Raw genomic sequence first — 19181 nt, 5'->3', positions numbered from 1 at the left:
GCAAATGATATCAAGAGAATAAAGCAAATTAGATAATAGAATTAAATTAGAAGGTTGTTTAAAATGGCATGCTCTTTCGAAATCCCAAAAGAAAAATGTTGGGTTTCATGCCCTTTCATTTATGCAAATAGTATACAACCTTAAATATTATACAATAAATGTCTGGCTTTCATCTGGGACCAGGAGGATAGTGCAGTCTCAGTGATCTGGGGTGTGTCTGAGGTGCCCATAGACAGTGCTTACAAAGTGTGGACATTTCTGGATGGGTTTTAGAGGGTATTTGGTTTCACTTTGTAAAAAGGGGTTAGTTAAAGGGACACTGAACCCAATTTTTTTCTTTTGTGATTCAGATAGAGCATGCAATTTTAAGCAACTTTCTAATTTACTCCTATTATCAAATTTTCTTCATTCTCTTGGTATCTTTATTTGAAATGCAAGAATGTAAGTTAAGATGCCGGCCCATTTTTAGTGAACACACTGTGTTGTTCTTGCTGATTGGTGGGTAAATTCACCCACCCATAAACAAGTGCTTTCCATAGTTCTGAACCAAAAAATAGCTTAAATGCCTTCTTTTTCAAATAAAGAAAGCAAGAGAACAAAGAAAAATTGATAATAGGAGTAAATTAGAAAGTTGCTTAAATTGGCATGCTCTATCTGAATCATGAAAGAAAAAATTTGGGTTCAGTGTCCCTTTAAGAGAAATAGAGAGCAGAAACTCAGCCAAAAATTGGGGTTTGTGTCCCTTTAAGTATTAAGACATTTAAATAAAGTGGAGGTTCAAATACTTTTTTTCCAAAAACACCAGAACAAGAGTTTGTGATCTTAAGTTAGAGGATGGCAGGTTCATTGCCTAAGCACTTCTTTACAAAAAAAGGTGGTTGAGTCATGGAATAAACAAAAGATGTGTCAAGTAAAAAGGGAGGAAAATCAAGAATATCTGGAATATGCGTAAAGCTTTCCTAAGAATCAATTAATTAAGCGCACAATTAAAAGGACAATGAAGTCTAAATTTGGATGTTAATTATTATTTAGACAAGAAGTCTTTTCAAACCCTTGTGTATTTCAGTTTGCCCCAGGGTTGGGATTCGGGAATGAGAAAATGTTCTCAGGGTTGTGAAACATTCTCAGAGTACATACTTAAAATGGGGAAAACAATTCTCTGTGTGCCCAATATACATTTTTAATATGTGTTAAATTAAATCCATAATATAGACAGTACATAAACAACTAATGCGTTATTACAGATATAGAACATGCATTTACAAGAAAAACAATTGATTAAAGGGACATAAATGTGCAAAAAATGAAATCTTCTAATGTGTTAAAGCATTTTATTGCACGATTTAATTTGTGTGTTTAAAAATGTTATTCTAAAGACGGGGAAGACTGTTTTTGTATTTCGGAAATGCTTCAAAAAAGGTAACATTTACACTGTTCAATAAAGATTTGCAATGGCAGTTGATTGATTCTGTTATCAGCCTATAAGTATGCAAGCTTTACTTTTATTCTTGGCCAGGTCAGACCATTTAAATAAATAAAAAAGCTCTGCTGTTGGCCTATAGCAGTAGCACCAGCTACTAATTTAAGTTTGCGCTGCTGTCCAACTGTTCCTCTGCTGCCCTAAATATGCCTCCCATAGGATATAGATAACAAATAGAGTTTTGTTAGTAACTACCAAACAACTCCCTTAAAGGGACAGTCAACACCATAATTGTTATTGTTTTAAAAGATAGATAATCCCTTTATTACCCATTCCCCAGTATTGCATAACCAACACAGTCACAGTTATATTAATATACTTTTTACCTCTGTGATGACCTTGTATCTAAGTCTCTGAAAACTGCCACCTTATTTCAGTTCTTTTGACAGACTTGTATTTTAGCCAATCAGTGCTAGGTAACTCCCCATGCCTGAGCACAATGTTATCAATATGACAAATGAACTAACACCCTCTAGTGGTGAAAACCTGTCAAAATGCCTTCAAATAAGAAGCAGCCTTCAAGGTCTAAGAAATTAGCATATTAGCCTACCTAGGTTTAGCTTTCAACTAAGAACAAGAAAAACAAAGGAAATTTGGTGATAACAGTAAATTAGAAAGTTGTTTAAAATGGTATGCCCTCTTTGAATCATGAAAGTTTATTTGGACTTGGCTGTCCCTTTAATGAATATCAGACTAAAAAATTGATTTTATTTTTCATCGCAAATTAGTAATCTGAAACCATTTTTTATCTGTGCACTTCTGTTATGTATATATTTACTTACACATAAATCCCAAAGATACACAGTTTACCATTTGTAGAACAATTTCTAAATATATTTACAGTATTTTGTTTCCTGTTCCCTTTGTATTTCAGGCTTACAAAATAATGTATAGGACAACAAGTCACATATTCTAGGTGTCTCAAATAGTCTGATAAGGAAGTATTAGTGTTAAAACAATTAAAGGACCAGTCAACCCAGTAGATTTGCATAATCAACAAATGCAAGATAACAAGACAATGCAATAGCACTTAGTCTAAAATTCAAATGAGTATTAGATTTTTTTTTTTCTGATAATTTTAAAAGTTATGTCTTTTTCCACTCCCCCTGTACCATGTGACAGCCATCAGCCAATCACAAATGCATACACGTACCATGTGACAGCAATCAGCCATTCACAAATGCATACACACTTATTCTTGCACATGCTCAGTAGGAGCTGGTGACTCAAAAAGTTTAAATATAAAAATACTGTGCACATTTTGTTAATGGTAGTAAATTGGAAAGTTGTTTAAAATGGCATGCTCTATCTGAATAATGAAAGTTTAATTTTGATTGAGTGTCCCTTTAACTGGAATTATCAGATCAGTCTTTTAACAGGAGATAAAAGGATTTTTTTTTGTAATTTGTAACCTTAATTGTAAAAACTGAATCAAGCATTTTTTAGCCCTTGATTTGCATGTCATCAACAATAAGGAATGCTAAGGAGAAAGAAAACTAGAAAGAATAAACTAATCTATAGGTGTGTGCATTTGACAGCTGGATGTGAACAGATCTTAGTGTGTTTCACTTCCGTATTCAGCAGCTAACGAAGCTGCCAAATGCACATACCTACTAATTTATAGAAGAATTTGGATTATTTAAAGGGACATAACTCAAAATTGAATTGACATGGTCAGTTAACCACAGACAAGTCTGGATGGAAAGTCTAATAGGGTAATATCTCATAAAAATACATATCTAAGGTATTGACATTTACTACCTGTTACGGTACCAACTGTGTACCAAGGGTTAATACCAGATGAACAATGTCCTGCATAGGGAATCAGCAATTCACAACCCAGCCAGTTTCAGGTTTAAAACAGAATGTCTACTTTATTTGAAGGCAGCACACAGATTTATACACCCTGGCTTCAGGTTACAAAGGGCATTGGTTTAACAGTAAAGCAGACATATGAACAATGCATCAAACCTCTAACAACTGTCTATTGCCAGGTAAAACAGATTAACATATTAAGTTAATTAACTAGGGAAGAACGTTTACTCAGACAATCTGATGTTGGGCAGTCTAGTTAACATAACCACACAAGGACACAATCAGTTTACCCAGACAGACTCCTGAGACACAATCAGATCTGAAACATACATAGAATACATCTTATTACTGAATATAGGAACAGTTCTTATTAGCTATAAAGTCTTTTATGCCCACTTGGCTTATAGAGTCACAATTGCTCCCACAAGGGGCACTCACACCCTGTACCCATCCTGTATTTATGGATACAGGGTGACATAGACATAAGACAGAGTTATGAAAGTACATGGGGTGTCCAGCATATAACATTCCATATTTCCATGCAGTCTCTGGGTATCCTTAAGCCCATGTACCTCCAGCCCAAAGAATGTTCCATAACAGGCCCTCCAATGTACAGTGGCGAGATTGGTTTTGTCACATCTCTCCCCTTTTCCAAACAGACTAACAGGGTATCTGACCTCCTGCCGGTCAGTGCCCTGGTTAGTCCAGCAACCCACCCATAAAACACAATTAGTAGTACAGCCCACCCACAATAAATGGTTACTACACCTGAGTACGGGGAAAACTTGTCCATGTCCAGGTACCTCACCACAGCTGTGTGGGGGACTGGTACGCTGAATTGGTGGGTTGCGAGGTGGGCAGAGACCAGCTGTACTCTGCCCGGGTGCCAGCACTACCATGGAAGTAGCCTGGTGGGAGCCTGGTTGCTGGAGGGGGAGACCGACTGTCTCCCCTTTGGATACATAGCTGTGCTGCTGGAGGGGGAGACCAATCGTCTTCCCTTTGGCTAAACAGCCGTGTTGCTGGGGGACAGGACCAACTGTCCCTACCCCTTTTAACGCAGCCTGCCGCTGGGGAATGGAGTCTGGGCTCCCAAAGTCAGGCTCTGCAAAGGACTCCCATAACAAGCCAGGACCATCAAACTCCTCTCCCTCTGGTTTGTCATGCTCGGCTGTCCAGGGTATATAATGTGCCATATACCACCAGAGCGCCTGGTAGGCATGTCAGTTTGCTGGGACAATCCATCTGGATTCCCGTTATGAGAGAGAATTCCTGTCCATACAAACAAGGGTTCAAATTCCTCAGTGCCCAGACCAGGGCCAAACAGTCCTTCAAAATCCCATCAGCTTCTTTATGAGTTTTCTGTACCTGCTCTTTGTAGGTATCCACAATCCCTTCATACTGACATAGGGTGCCCTTGAATTGCTGCACCTCACTATGAGCCAGCGTCAGCTTCTCCTCAAGTGTCGCTAAGTTTGTCTTTAAGGTTTCATGTCCCACTCTCAAGCTGGTGTTTTCTGCAGTCTGTCGGTGCAGCTTGTCTAGCAGAGATTCACGTTCTAAACGTGCTTTTTCCTCTGCGCTCCTCTTCTCCTTCATCAGCGCATTGTAACGGGACCTCCACATATCAATAGCGGATAGAGATTTACTGAGCTCATCGTCCTGGGGCTTAGCAGCAGGTGGGTCAGTCTCTGCTGCATGGATCTGGGCACGGGTAGTCACAGAGTTAACATCAGCGGGACCCATAGGAGCGTAGGCAGAAACAAGGGGGGCCAAGTCATTTCCAAGAAGAACATCAGCAGGTAAGTCCTTCTTGACCCCCACATTCACAGGTCTAGCGCCCACTCCCCAATCCAAATGTACCCTGGCAACAGGTAGGCTGAACACATCGCCCCCTGCTACCCTCACAGCCACAGTGTCTCCAGTGTACTGTTTCTCAGACACCAAGTTCTTTTGAAGCAAGGTCATGGTAGCACCAGTATCCCGTAGACCACTGACCTTCTTCCCATTCACTTTAACCAGTTGCCGGTTATTCCGGTGGGCAGCTTGCACAAGGTCTGCCTCATGTAGGATGCTCCAGCATTCTTGCGCCTCTACGTAGCGGGCCGCAGGCTGAGGATTACGTGGGATTCCGCCGGCGGGTCTTCTCCAGGACTGCGCTTGGTTCGCTGCGTTTAGGGGACACTCTGGTCTTTTGTGCCCTAGTTGCTTACATCTAAAGCACCGAATAGGTTGTGAGTAGCACCGCAAATTGAACAGGGCTCTCTGAGGGTAGTTCGTGGCCGGAGGCCGTGTGGTATAGCGGTGCGCCGGGGTTTGGTAACTGGCAGCTGCTGGGGTGACTGGGGGTCTGTACTCCACTCTAGCAGGGGGCTTAGTGGTAGCAGTGTCCAGTTTGCGGGCATCCGTATACTCATCTGCCAAGCGAGCCGCTTCCTGCAGGGTGGAGGGTTTACGGTCCCGAACCCACTCTCGAACTCCTGCGGGTAACTTGTCGAAGCAATGTTCCAACAGGAATAGCTGCAGCACCTCTTCCCCAGATATGGCTTGGCACCCCGCTATCCAGTGAGCTGCTGTGCGGTGCACCTTACATGCCCACTCAAGGTAGGAATCTCCAGCTAATTTAACAGTGTCTCTGAACCGCCTCCGGTATGCCTCCGGTGTAACCGCATACCTGGAGAGCAGAGCCTCTTTTACAGTATTATAATCCCTGACTTCCTCATCTGGAATGGCCCGAAAAGCCTCTCTGGCCCGGCCGGATAATTTTCCAGATAATATCGTGACCCAGTCCTCTGCGGGTACCTTGTGTAGTGCACATTGCCTCTCAAAATCCGCAAGGTACCCATCAATCTCTCCTTCTGTTTCCAGGAAGTTTTTAAAAGCTGCAAAATTTACTTTTCTCTTTTCCATCTTAGTCAGTATTGTAATAATCCCCCTCTTCCTGAGGTTACTGGCTTGTGTAGTTGCTCTTCTGGGCGATAAGGTTCATTCCGTCGCTGCCACCAATGTTACGGTACCAACTGTGTACCAAGGGTTAATACCAGATGAACAATGTCCTGCATAGGGAATCAGCAATTCACAACCCAGCCAGTTTCAGGTTTAAAACAGAATGTCTACTTTATTTGAAGGCAGCACACAGATTTATACACCCTGGCTTCAGGTTACAAAGGGCATTGGTTTAACAGTAAAGCAGACATATGAACAATGCATCAAACCTCTAACAACTGTCTATTGACAGGTAAAACAGATTAACATATTAAGTTAATTAACTAGGGAAGAACGTTTACTCAGACAATCTGATGTTGGGCAGTCTAGTTAACATAATCACACAAGGACACAATCAGTTTACCCAGACAGACTCCTGAGACACAATCAGATCTGAAACATACATAGAATACATCTTATTACTGAATATAGGAACAGTTCTTATTAGCTATAAAGTCTTTTATGCCCACTTGGCTTATAGAGTCACAATTGCTCCCACAAGGGGCACTCACACCCTGTACCCATCCTGTATTTATGGATACAGGGTGACATAGACATAAGACAGAGTTATGAAAGTACATGGGGTGTCCAGCATATAACATTCCATATTTCCATGCAGTCTCTGGGTATCCTTAAGCCCATGTACCTCCAGCCCAAAGAATGTTCCATAACAGGCCCTCCAATGTACAGTGGCGAGATTGGTTTTGTCACACTACCTCCTTAGGTATTGAGTTCAACAATTTAATTGCTCTTACAGTGAAAAAAAACTTTTTGTTGCTTGAGTTAAATCTCCTTTCCTCCAGCCTTAAATTGTGACCTCTTGTCATGAACAATTTTCTTTAATAAACAGAGCTTCTGCCATCTCTGTATATGGTCCTTGAATATATTTATATATAGTAATCATGTCACCTCTCAAGCGCTTTTTTTCCTAGAGGTAACAGAACCAGTGTGGCTAACCTCTCCTAATAACTTAAATTCTCCATTCCCCTTAGTTTTGTGGCCCTTCTCTGAACTTTTTCTAACTCAGCAATTTTTTGAGATTGGTCCCCAGAACTGCACTCCATACTCAAGGCGAGGGATTTATATAGCAACAGAATTAAGCTTTCCTCCCTTGCATCAATGCTTCTTTGAATACATTATAAATATTAGGGCCAGTCCTGATCCCTGGGGGACTCCACTGATTACCTTTGTCCAATCGGAGTATTATCTGTTTACAACTACTTGTTGCTCCCTGTCTTTTATTCAGTTATTTATACGAGCTAACATTTTAAGCTGTTTTCAGTTTCTTCATTTTGTACATTAATCTCTCATGTGGCACTGTATCAAACGCCTTTGCAAACCCAAATAATATCACATCAACTGATTCTCCTTTATCTATTCTATATGTTTACTTACATCCTGGCAGAATCTCATTATATAAGTCTGACATGGGTGCATGTATGTCAAAAGCACAAAGATAAAGAGGCAGTCTGCAGAGGTTTAAATCAAAGAGGTTAAAAGCGTATTAATATAAGTGTTGGTTATGCAAAACTGGGGAATGGGTAATAAAGGGATTATCTATCTTTTTAAACAATAAACATTTCGAGTAGATTTTATAGATTGTACTGGACAACCTTCTAAAATACTGGAATGTCCTGTTGAATAGTGGGCACTTGACAACCCTAGTTTTGGGGTATTGTTAAAAGACGTGGAGGAGGGGGAGTGGGGGGCTCTGCCTTAAAATGCCATTTATAATCTACCCTAGGTATATACAAAACACAAAGGTGGTCTGTACTCTCAACTGGAGTGGGTACACGTTTCATACCATTGGCAAATCACACAACCATACATGTTTCAATATTCTTCATAAATATTAATGATAAAATAATAGGGCTGAAAACAACACTGGCTACTTTAATTGTTTTGTTTGTCTGTTGTATGACAAAAACACTTAAAGGCAAAGTCAACACCAGAATTGTTGTTGTTTAAAAAGAAAGATAATTCCTTTATTACCCATTCCCCTGTTTTGCATAACCAACACTGTTATAGAAATACACTTTTTACCTCTGTGATTACCTTGTATCTAAGCCTCTGCAAACTTCCCCCTTATTTCAGTTGTTTTGACAGACTTGCATTTTAGAAAATCAGTGCTCACTTCAGGTGAACTTCACGTACATGAGCTCAATGTTATCTATATGAAACACATGAACTAATGCCCTCTAGTGGTCAAAATGCACTCAAATTAGAGGCAGTCTTCAAGGTCTAAAAATTAGCATATGAACCTCCTAGGTTTAGCTTTCAACTACGAATACCAAGAGAACAAAGCAAAATTGGTGATAAAAGTAAATTGGAAAGTTGTTTAAAATTACATTCCCTATTTAAATCATGATTTTTTTTTTTGGACTTGCCTGTCCCTTTAAAGGACACGAATCCCACATTTTTTGTGTGCGATTTAGATAGAAATACATTGAAAAATGGTATGCTCTATTATCAAATTTGCTTCATTCTCTTGGTATTCTTTGTTAAATAAGCAGTAATGCACTACTGGGAGCTAGCTGAACAAATCTGGTGAACCAATGACAAGAGGCATATGTGCAGTTACCAATTAGCAGCTAGCTCTCCAGTAGTGCTTCGCTGCTCCTCCGCTTACCTAGGCGTGTTTTTTTTTTTAACAAAAGATACCAAGAAAACCAGGCAAATTAGATAATAGAAGTTAACTGGAAAAATGTTTAAAATTGTATGCTGTATCTAAATCATGATGAATGTAGCGTTACTGTCCCTTTAACATCTGCTTCTATATTCAAAACGTAAACGTGTCATTGTGTTCAAAAAGCAAATCCATTGGGTTTCTTTGTGATTCAAACTTGGCTCTCCCCCCAGGGGCAAAATTACCATTGGTACAGCAGGTGCAGTGGCACCAGGGTCCAAGTACGGAGGAAATGGCCACAGCAGCCAGTTTAAACATAGGTGTATGCAGAATGTGTTCAATCCCAACACAGGGGAGCCTTTAATTAGTGCAGGTTTCAGGGCCATTTTATGTCTATCCATATGCAAAATCATTTTACAGAGTAGCATGCATAGAAACATACAATTTGACGGTAGATAAGAACCAAAAAGTCCCATCAAATCTACCCAAATTACATGTTAGTTTTCTCTAAAGACAGCCTTATGCATGTCCCAGGCATTGTTGAATTCCTTTACAGTCTTTGTGTTTAAAATGGAAGTTTATCCCATGAATCCACCATCCTTTCTCATTGTTGTACTTAAAGGGACACTGAACCCAAATTTTTTCTTTTGTAATTCAGACAGAGCATGCAATTTTAAGCAACTTTCTAATTTGCTCCTATTATCAATTTTTCTTCATTCTCTTGCTATCTTTATTTGAAAAAGAAGGCATCTAAGCTTTTTTTGGTTTCAGTACTCTGGACAGCACTTTTTTATTGGTGGATGAATTTATCCACCAATCAGCAAGGACAACCCAGGTTGTTCACCAAAAATGGTCCGGCATCTAAACTTACATTCGTGCATTTCAAATAAAGATACCAAGAGAATGAAGAAAATTTGATAATAGGAGTAAATTAGAAAGTTGCTTAATTTCATGCTCAATCTAAGTCACAAAAGAAAACATTTGGGTACAGTGTCCCTTTAAGATAATGACTGGAAGAAACCTATTGTTCACCATAAAAGACCAGATTCAAAACGTTTTTTAAAATCATCAAATTATGGTCTCCTTTCCAAATAAAATATGATTTTCTATATAATGTCCAAAACAAAATAGAGCTAATTATCTTGAACTATTGAAGCTCTAACTACTGTGAGTATTCTGGGTCTGCCTTCAATCTGGGGACATGAAGATTTACACAGTATTATGCTATGATGTGTTTCTCTCTCTTCCTTTTGAGGAACATTGTTTGAACTATTTGCATTTGTGGGACCGTTTCCATTAAAGGGCCACTAAACCCAAAATCTTTCTTTCATGATTCAGATAGAACATACAAATTTAAACAACATTACAATTTACTTCTATTATTTATTTTGCTTAATTTTTTAGATATCCTTATTTGAAGAAAAAGCAATGCACATGGGTGAGCCAATCACATGAGGCTTCTATGTGCAGCAACCAATCAGCAGCTACTGAGCATATCTAGATATGATTTTCAGCAAAGAATATCAAGAGAATAAAACAAATTAGATATTAGAAGTAAAATAGAAGAATGTTTAAAATTACATTCTCTTTCTAAATCATGAAAGAAAAAAACATAATTTATGCTTACCTGATAAATTCCTTTCTTCTGTTGTGTGATCAGTCCACGGGTCATCATTACTTCTGGGATATAACTCCTCCCCAACAGGAAATGCAAGAGGATTCACCCAGCAGAGCTGCATATAGCTCCTCCCCTCTACGTCACTCCCAGTCATTCGACCAAGAATCAACGAGAAAGGAGAAACCAAGGGTGAAGTGGTGACTGGAGTATAATTTAAAAGATATTTGCCTGCCTTAAAACAGGGCGGGCCGTGGACTGATCACACAACAGAAGAAAGGAATTTATCAGGTAAGCATAAATTATGTTTTCTTCTGTTATGTGTGATCAGTCCACGGGTCATCATTACTTCTGGGATACCAATACCAAAGCAAAAGTACACGGATGACGGGAGGGATAGGCAGGCTCATTATACAGAAGGAACCACTGCCTGAAGAACCTTTCTCCCAAAAATAGCCTCCGAAGAAGCAAAAGTGTCAAATTTGTAAAATTTGGAAAAAGTATGAAGCGAAGACCAAGTTGCAGCCTTGCAAATCTGTTCAACAGAGGCCTCATTCTTAAAGGCCCAAGTGGAAGCCACAGCTCTAGTAGAATGAGCTGTAATTCTTTCAGGAGGCTGCTGTCCAGCAGTCTCATAGGCTAAACGAATTATGCTACGAAGCCAGAAGGAGAGAGAGGTAGCCGAAGCCTTATGACCTCTCCTCTGACCAGAATACACGACAAACAGGGAAGACGTTTGTCGAAAATCCTTAGTTGCCTGCAAGTAGAACTTGAGGGCACGAACTACATCCAGATTGTGTAGAAGACGTTCCTTCTTTGAAGAAGGATTTGGACACAAGGATGGAACAACAATCTCTTGATTGATATTCCTGTTAGTGACTACCTTAGGTAAGAACCCAGGTTTAGTACGCAGAACTACCTTGTCTGAGTGAAAAATCAGATAAGGAGAATCACAATGTAAGGCTGATAACTCAGAGACTCTTCGAGCCGAGGAAATAGCCATTAAAAACAGAACTTTCCAAGATAACAATTTTATATCAATGGAATGAAGGGGTTCAAACGGAACACCCTGTAAAACGTTAAGAACTAAGTTTAAACTCCATGGCGGAGCAACAGTTTTAAACACAGGCTTGATCCTAGCTAAAGCCTGACAAAAGGCCTGGACGTCTGGATTTTCTGACAGACGCCTGTGTAACAAGATGGACAGAGCTGAGATCTGTCCCTTTAATGAGCTAGCCGATAAACCCTTTTCTAAACCTTCTTGTAGAAAGGACAATATCCTAGGAATCCTAACCTTACTCCAGGAGTAACCTTTGGATTCGCACCAGTATAGGTATTTACGCCATATCTTATGGTAAATCCTTCTGGTAACAGGCTTCCTAGCCTGTATCAGGGTATCAATAACCGACTCAGAAAAACCACGTTTTGATAAAATCAAGAGTTCAATTTCCAAGCAGTCAGCTTCAGAGAAGTTAGATTTTGATGTTTGAATGGACCCTGTATCAGAAGGTCCTGTCTTAGAGGTAGAGACCAAGGCGGACAGGATGACATGTCCACTAGATCTGCATACCAAGTCCTGCGTGGCCATGCAGGCGCTATTAGAATCACTGATGCTCTCTCCTGTTTGATTTTGGCAATCAATCGAGGAAGCAGCGGGAAGGGTGGAAACACATAAGCCATCCCGAAGTTCCAAGGTGCTGTCAAGGCATCTATCAGAACCGCTCCCGGATCCCTGGATCTGGACCCGTAGCGAGGAAGTTTGGCGTTCTGGCGAGACGCCATGAGATCTATCTCTGGTTTGCCCCAACGTCGAAGTATTTGGGCAAAGACCTCCGGATGAAGTTCCCACTCCCCCGGATGAAAAGTCTGGCGACTCAAGAAATCCGCCTCCCAGTTCTCCACTCCCGGGATGTGGATTGCTGACAGGTGGCAAGAGTGAGACTCTGCCCAGCGAATTATCTTTGATACTTCCATCATTGCTAGGGAGCTTCTTGTCCCTCCTTGATGGTTGATGTAAGCTACAGTCGTGATGTTGTCCGACTGAAACCTGATGAACCCCCGAGTTTTTAACTGGGGCCAAGCCAGAAGGGCATGGAGAACTGCTCTTAATTCCAGAATGTTTATTGGCAGGGGACTTTCCTCCTGATTCCATTGTCCCTGAGCCTTCAGAGAATTCCAGACAGCGCCCCAACCTAGTAGGCTGGCGTCTGTTGTTACAATTGTCCAGTCCGGCCTGCTGAATGGCATCCCCCTGGACAGATGTGGCCGAGAAAGCCACCATAGAAGAGAGTTTCTGGTCTCTTGATCCAGATTCAGAGTAGGGGACAAGTCTGAGTAATCCCCATTCCACTGACTCAGCATGCACAATTGCAGCGGTCTGAGATGTAGACGTGCAAAGGGTACTATGTCCATTGCTGCTACCATTAAGCCGATCACCTCCATGCATTGAGCTACTGACGGGAGTTGAATGGAATGAAGGACACGGCATGCATTTAGAAGCTTTGTTAATCTGTCTTCTGTCAGATAAATCTTCATTTCTACAGAATCTATAAGAGTCCCCAAGAATGGAACTCTTGTGAGAGGAAAAAGAGAACTCTTCTTTTCGTTCACTTTCCATCCATGCGACCTTAGAAATGCCAGAACTAACTCTGTATGAGACTTGGCAGTTTGAAAGCTTGAAGCTTGTATCAGAATGTCGTCTAGGTACGGAGCTACCGAAATTCCTCGCGGTCTTAGTACCGCCAGAAGGGCACCCAGAACCTTTGTGAAGATTCTTGGAGCCGTAGCCAATCCGAATGGAAGAGCTACAAACTGGTAATGCCTGTCTAAGAAGGCAAACCTTAGATACCGGTAATGATCTTTGTGAATCGGTATGTGAAGGTAAGCATCCTTTAAATCCACTGTGGTCATGTACTGACCCTTTTGGATCATGGGTAAGATTGTCCGAATAGTTTCCATTTTGAACGATGGAACTCTTAGGAATTTGTTTAGGATCTTTAAATCCAAGATTGGCCTGAAAGTTCCCTCTTTTTTGGGAACCACAAACAGGTTTGAGTAAAACCCTTGTCCTTGTTCCGACCGCGGAACCGGATGGATCACTCCCATTAATAACAGATCTTGTACACAGCGTAGAAACGCTTCTTTCTTTATCTGGTTTGTTGACAACCTTGACAGATGAAATCTCCCTCTTGGGGGAGAGAATTTGAAGTCTAGAAGGTATCCCTGAGATATGATCTCTAGCGCCCAGGGATCCTGAACATCTCTTGCCCAGGCCTGGGCGAAGAGAGAGAGTCTGCCCCCCACTAGATCCGGTCCCGGATCGGGGGCCCTCGGTTCATGCTGTCTTTGGGGCAGCAGCAGGTTTCCTGGCCTGCTTGCCCTTGTTCCAGGACTGGTTAGGTTTCCAGCCTTGTCTGTAACGAGCAACAGCTCCTTCCTGTTTTGATGCAGTGGAAGTTGATGCTGCTCCTGCTTTGAAATTCCGAAAGGGACGAAAATTAGACTGTCTAGCCTTAGCTTTGGCTTTGTCTTGAGGCAGGGCGTGGCCCTTACCTCCTGTAATGTCAGCGATAATTTCTTTCAAACCGGGCCCAAATAAAGTTTGCCCCTTGAAAGGTATATTAAGTAATTTGGACTTAGAAGTTACATCAGCTGACCAGGATTTTAGCCACAGCGCCCTACGTGCCTGAATGGCGAATCCTGAGTTCTTAGCCGTAAGTTTGGTTAAATGTACTACGGCCTCCGAAATGAATGAATTAGCTAGTTTAAGGACTCTAAGCCTGTCCGTAATGTCGTCCAGCGTAGCTGAACTAAGGTTCTCTTCCAGAGACTCAATCCAAAATGCTGCCGCAGCCGTAATCGGCGCGATGCATGCAAGGGGTTGCAATATAAAACCTTGTTGAACAAACATTTTCTTAAGGTAACCCTCTAATTTTTTATCCATTGGATCTGAAAAAGCACAGCTATCCTCCACCGGGATAGTGGTACGCTTAGCTAAAGTAGAAACTGCTCCCTCCACCTTAGGGACCGTTTGCCATAAGTCCCGTGTGGTGGCGTCTATTGGAAACATCTTTCTAAATATTGGAGGGGGTGAGAACGGCACACCGGGTCTATCCCACTCCTTAGTAACAATTTCAGTTAGTCTCTTAGGTATAGGAAAAACGTCAGTACTCGCCGGTACTGCAAAGTATTTATCCAACCTACACAATTTTTCTGGTATTGCAACAGTGTTACAATCATTAAGAGCCGCTAAAACCTCCCCTAGTAATACACGGAGGTTCTCCAACTTAAATTTAAAATTTGAAATATCTGAATCCAATCTGTTTGGATCAGAACCATCACCCACAGAATGAAGCTCTCCGTCCTCATGTTCTGCAAGCTGTGACGCAGTATCAGACATGGCCCTAGTATTATCAGCGCACTCTGTTCTCACCCCAGAGTGATCACGCTTGCCTCTTAGTTCTGGTAATTTAGCCAAAACTTCAGTCATAACAGTAGCCATATCTTGTAATGTTATCTGTAATGGCCGCCCAGATGTACTAGGCGCCATAATATCACGCACCTCCCGGGCGGGAGATGCAGGTACTGACACGTGAGGCGAGTTAGTCGGCATAACTCTCCCCTCGCTGTTTGGTGAAATTTGTTCAATTTGTACAGATTGGCTTTTATTTAAAGTAGCATCAATACAGTTAGTACATAAATTTCTATTGGGCTCCACCTTGGCATTGGAACAAATGACACAGATATCTTCCTCTGAATCAGACATGTTTAACACACTAGCAATAAACTTGCAACTTGGTTACAATCTTATTTAACAAAAACGTACTGTGCCTCAAAGAGCACTAAACGATTAAATGACAGTTGAAATAATGAACTGAAAGACAGTTATAGCATCAATCCTTAAAAACAACACAACTTTTAGCAAAGGTTTGTTCCCATTAGTAAAGTAACAATAATTAAATTTGAAACATAAAAATTACAGAGCAACGTTTTTAATCACAGTCAATATATAAGTCTCACAGCTCTGCTGAGAGAATCTACCTCCCTCCAAAGAAGTTTGAAGACCCCTGAGATCTGTTAGAGATGAACCGGATCATGCAGGAAATACAAGAGTAACTGACTGGAATTTTTTGATGCGTAGCAAAGAGCGCCAAAAACGGCCCCTCCCCCTCACACACAGCAGTGAGAGAGAAACGAAACTGTCACAATTAAAACAAGCAACTGCCAAGTGGAAAAATAATGCCCAAATATTTATTCACTCAGTACCTCAGAAAATGCAAACGATTCTACATTCCAGCAAAAACGTTTAACATAATAAATACCTATTAAAAGGTTTAATGTACTTTTAACAGAGTAATTCCGGTGAAATACCATCCCCAGAATACTGAAGTGTAGAGTATACATACATGTCATTATAACGGTATGGCAGGATTTTCTCATCAATTCCATTCAGAAAATAAAAACTGCTACATACCTCAATGCAGATTCATCTGCCCGCTGTCCCCTGATCTGAAGCTTTTACCTCCCTCAGATGGCCGAGAAACAGCAATATGATCTTAACTACTCCGGTTAAAATCATAGTAAAAACTCTGGTAGATTCTTCTTCAAACTCTGCCAGAGAGGCAATAACACGCTCCGGTGCTATTGTAAAATAACAAACTTTTGATTGAAGTTATAAAAACTAAGTATAATCACCATAGTCCTCTCACACATCCTATCTAGTTGCTGGGTGCAAGAGAATGACTGGGAGTGACGTAGAGGGGAGGAGATATATGCAGCTCTGCTGGGTGAATCCTCTTGCATTTCCTGTTGGGGAGGAGTTATATCCCAGAAGTAATGATGACCCGTGGACTGATCACACATAACAGAAGAAATGTGGGTTTCATGTCCCTTTAAAGACTCTTTTCTCTTTGGCTATATTCCTGCATATTAGTCTGTATTATTATCACTAAAAGATCAAACTAGCTCACAAAACCACCTTATCCTGATGGCAAACCAGATAAGACACACAGGAAAGAACAGACACAAAACATTCCAAGACAAAAGCTGAGTATCCAAATAGTGCATAAGCTCAAAAAAGCAACCTGCAAAATTATCAAAAACAAATTAAATGCATGATAACAAGACAATGCAATAGTACTTAGTCTGAACCTCAAAGGAGTATTTTTTTCTGATAAATTTCAAAGCTATGTCTATTTCCACTCCTCCTGTATCATGTGACAGCCATCGGCCAATCACAAATGCATATAAATATATTCTGTGAATTCTTGCACATGCTCAATAGAAGCTGGTGACTCAAAAAGTGTAAATATAAAAAGACTGTGCACATTTTGTTAATGGATGCAAATTGGAAAGTTGAATAAAATTGCTGCTTTATCTGAATAATGAAAGTTTAATTTGGACTTGAGTGTCCCTTTAAAGGGACAGTAAACACCAAAAATGTTATTGCTTAAATAGATAGGTAATCCCTTTATTTACCTTTCGCCAGTTTTCCATAACCAACAGTGTTATAGAAATATACTTTTTAGCTCTCTGATCACCATATATCTAAGCTTCTGCAGACTGCCTCCTTATCTCGGATCTTTTGACAGACGCATTTCAGACAGACAGTGTTGACTCTTAAATAACTCCATGTACGTGAGCACGTTATCTATATGACACACATGAACTAACGCCCTCTAGCTGTGAAAAACTGTTAAATGCATTCCAATAAGAGGCGGCCTTCAAGGGCTTATAAATTAGCATTTGAGCCTACCTAGGTTTAGCTTTCAACTACGAATACCAGGAGAACAAATAAAATTTGATGATAAAACTAAATTGAAAAGTTGTTTAAAATCACATGCCCTATCTGAATCATGAAAGTTTAATTTGGACTTTACTGTCCCTTTTTAAGTTCCACAGGAGGGAAATTAGTTTAACCACTAGCTTGATTCTAACTTGTGCTAGAACAAAACTCTCAATGTCAGGAAACTTAGCTTTTTTTAGTTTTGTTTCTCAAGAAGATTGCTGAGTACCAGCGAAAAACCATACTTTACACTCCAAGAAACAAAAGCCTTCCAATGAAACAACTTCCTTGTTACAGGATTACGGACCAGAATCAAGGTCTCAACAACAGGATCAGAAAACAAACAAACAAAAAAAACAGTCCATGCTTATGTGTTTTCCTGCTTATATTCCTTAACACCCAAACAGGCAGCTCTTGACACAATAGAAAATCTTACTCCCTCCACCAGATAAGGCCAAAAAAAACAGAATGTTAAAGGGACAGCAAACACCAGAATTGTTGTTGTTTTAAAAGATAGATAATCCCTTCATTACCCATTCCCCAGTTTTGCATAACCAACACAGTCATATAAATACACTTTTTACCTCTGTGATTTCCTTGTATCTAAGCCTCTGCAAACTGCCCCTTTATTTCAGTTCTTTTAACAGACCTGCATTTTTAGCCAATCAGTGCTGACTCCTAGGAGCTTCACGTGCCTGAGCTCAATGTTATCTATATGAAACACATGAACTAATGCCCTCTAGTGGTGAAAATGCTTTCAGATTAGAGGCGGCCTTCAAGGTCTAAGAAATTAGCATATGCACCTCCTAGGTTTAGCTTTCAACTAAGGATACCAAGAGAACAAAGCAAAATTGGTTATAAAAGTAAACTGGAAAGTTGTTTAAAATTACATGCCATATTTAAATCATGGAAGTTTTTTTTTTACTTGACCGTCCCTCTGAGCCGTCGCAGAGTTTCCCAATCTGGTGCTAACGACGGCTCAGAGCCGTCGCTAGCACTCTCCCACCTTGAGGGAGATCTGGGGGCTCCCACCCGCTCCTACCCCGGCGTTTGGGTCTGCATAGTGACAGGCAATGCTGGGGCTTCACGTTCTGTGCGGTGACGTCACCGCGCAACTTTATTTAACATTAACAATGTTAAATATATAGGTGCAGAGGGCATGCTGCTTAGAAGCCTGTATCTCAGGCATCTAAGCAGCTACAGACCCCCAAGACCCACCGTTGGAAAGGTAATCGCCTAACGATGTAAGTCTTGGGGATCTGGAAAAAAAATAAAAAAAAATATATATTTTAAGAAATATAAAACAAAACAAAAAAACTAAAAAAGCTTAGCACCCAGGTGGGAAAGTGCTTAGCACTCAAAGGGTTAAGCAACCATAAAGCGGCAGGGAAGTACCAATGAGCACATAGTGCAGAGGGGAAAGACTAATGAGCATATACAACATAAACTGTTATACTTGCAAACAGTCTAGAAATGCTAATAAAATAGTCTACATGTGCAAAACTGAAGCACACTAGAAAGCCAACATGTGCACTAAAAAGGCAACTTTACATGTGCACGTGCGCAAATTAACCGAAGCTCACTGAACATGCAAGGCAATAAAAAGCAAGCCAACGTGTGCTAAACATGCAAGGTGATAAAACAAAAAAAACAATCTAACACACGCTAAAACGTCTGACAGCACACTATACTATATAAACAGCAGAAAGCCGACGCTCTCTAACCCACCCTAATGCACTCAAAATTACTAATGCAAACTAAAAAAGGTAAAACATAGGGAGTTTACAGAAGATAAGGTTCCTGCAGCCCATTCCTAAATAGAATATATAGAAATAATACAAAAATTGCCTGTCACAATAGTCCCCTGGCTATGATG

This window comes from Bombina bombina, chromosome 11 (assembly GCF_027579735.1).
Source record: "Bombina bombina isolate aBomBom1 chromosome 11, aBomBom1.pri, whole genome shotgun sequence".
In the NCBI taxonomy this organism is placed as follows: Eukaryota; Metazoa; Chordata; class Amphibia; order Anura; family Bombinatoridae; genus Bombina; species Bombina bombina.
This window is presented reverse-complemented; position numbering follows the sequence as displayed.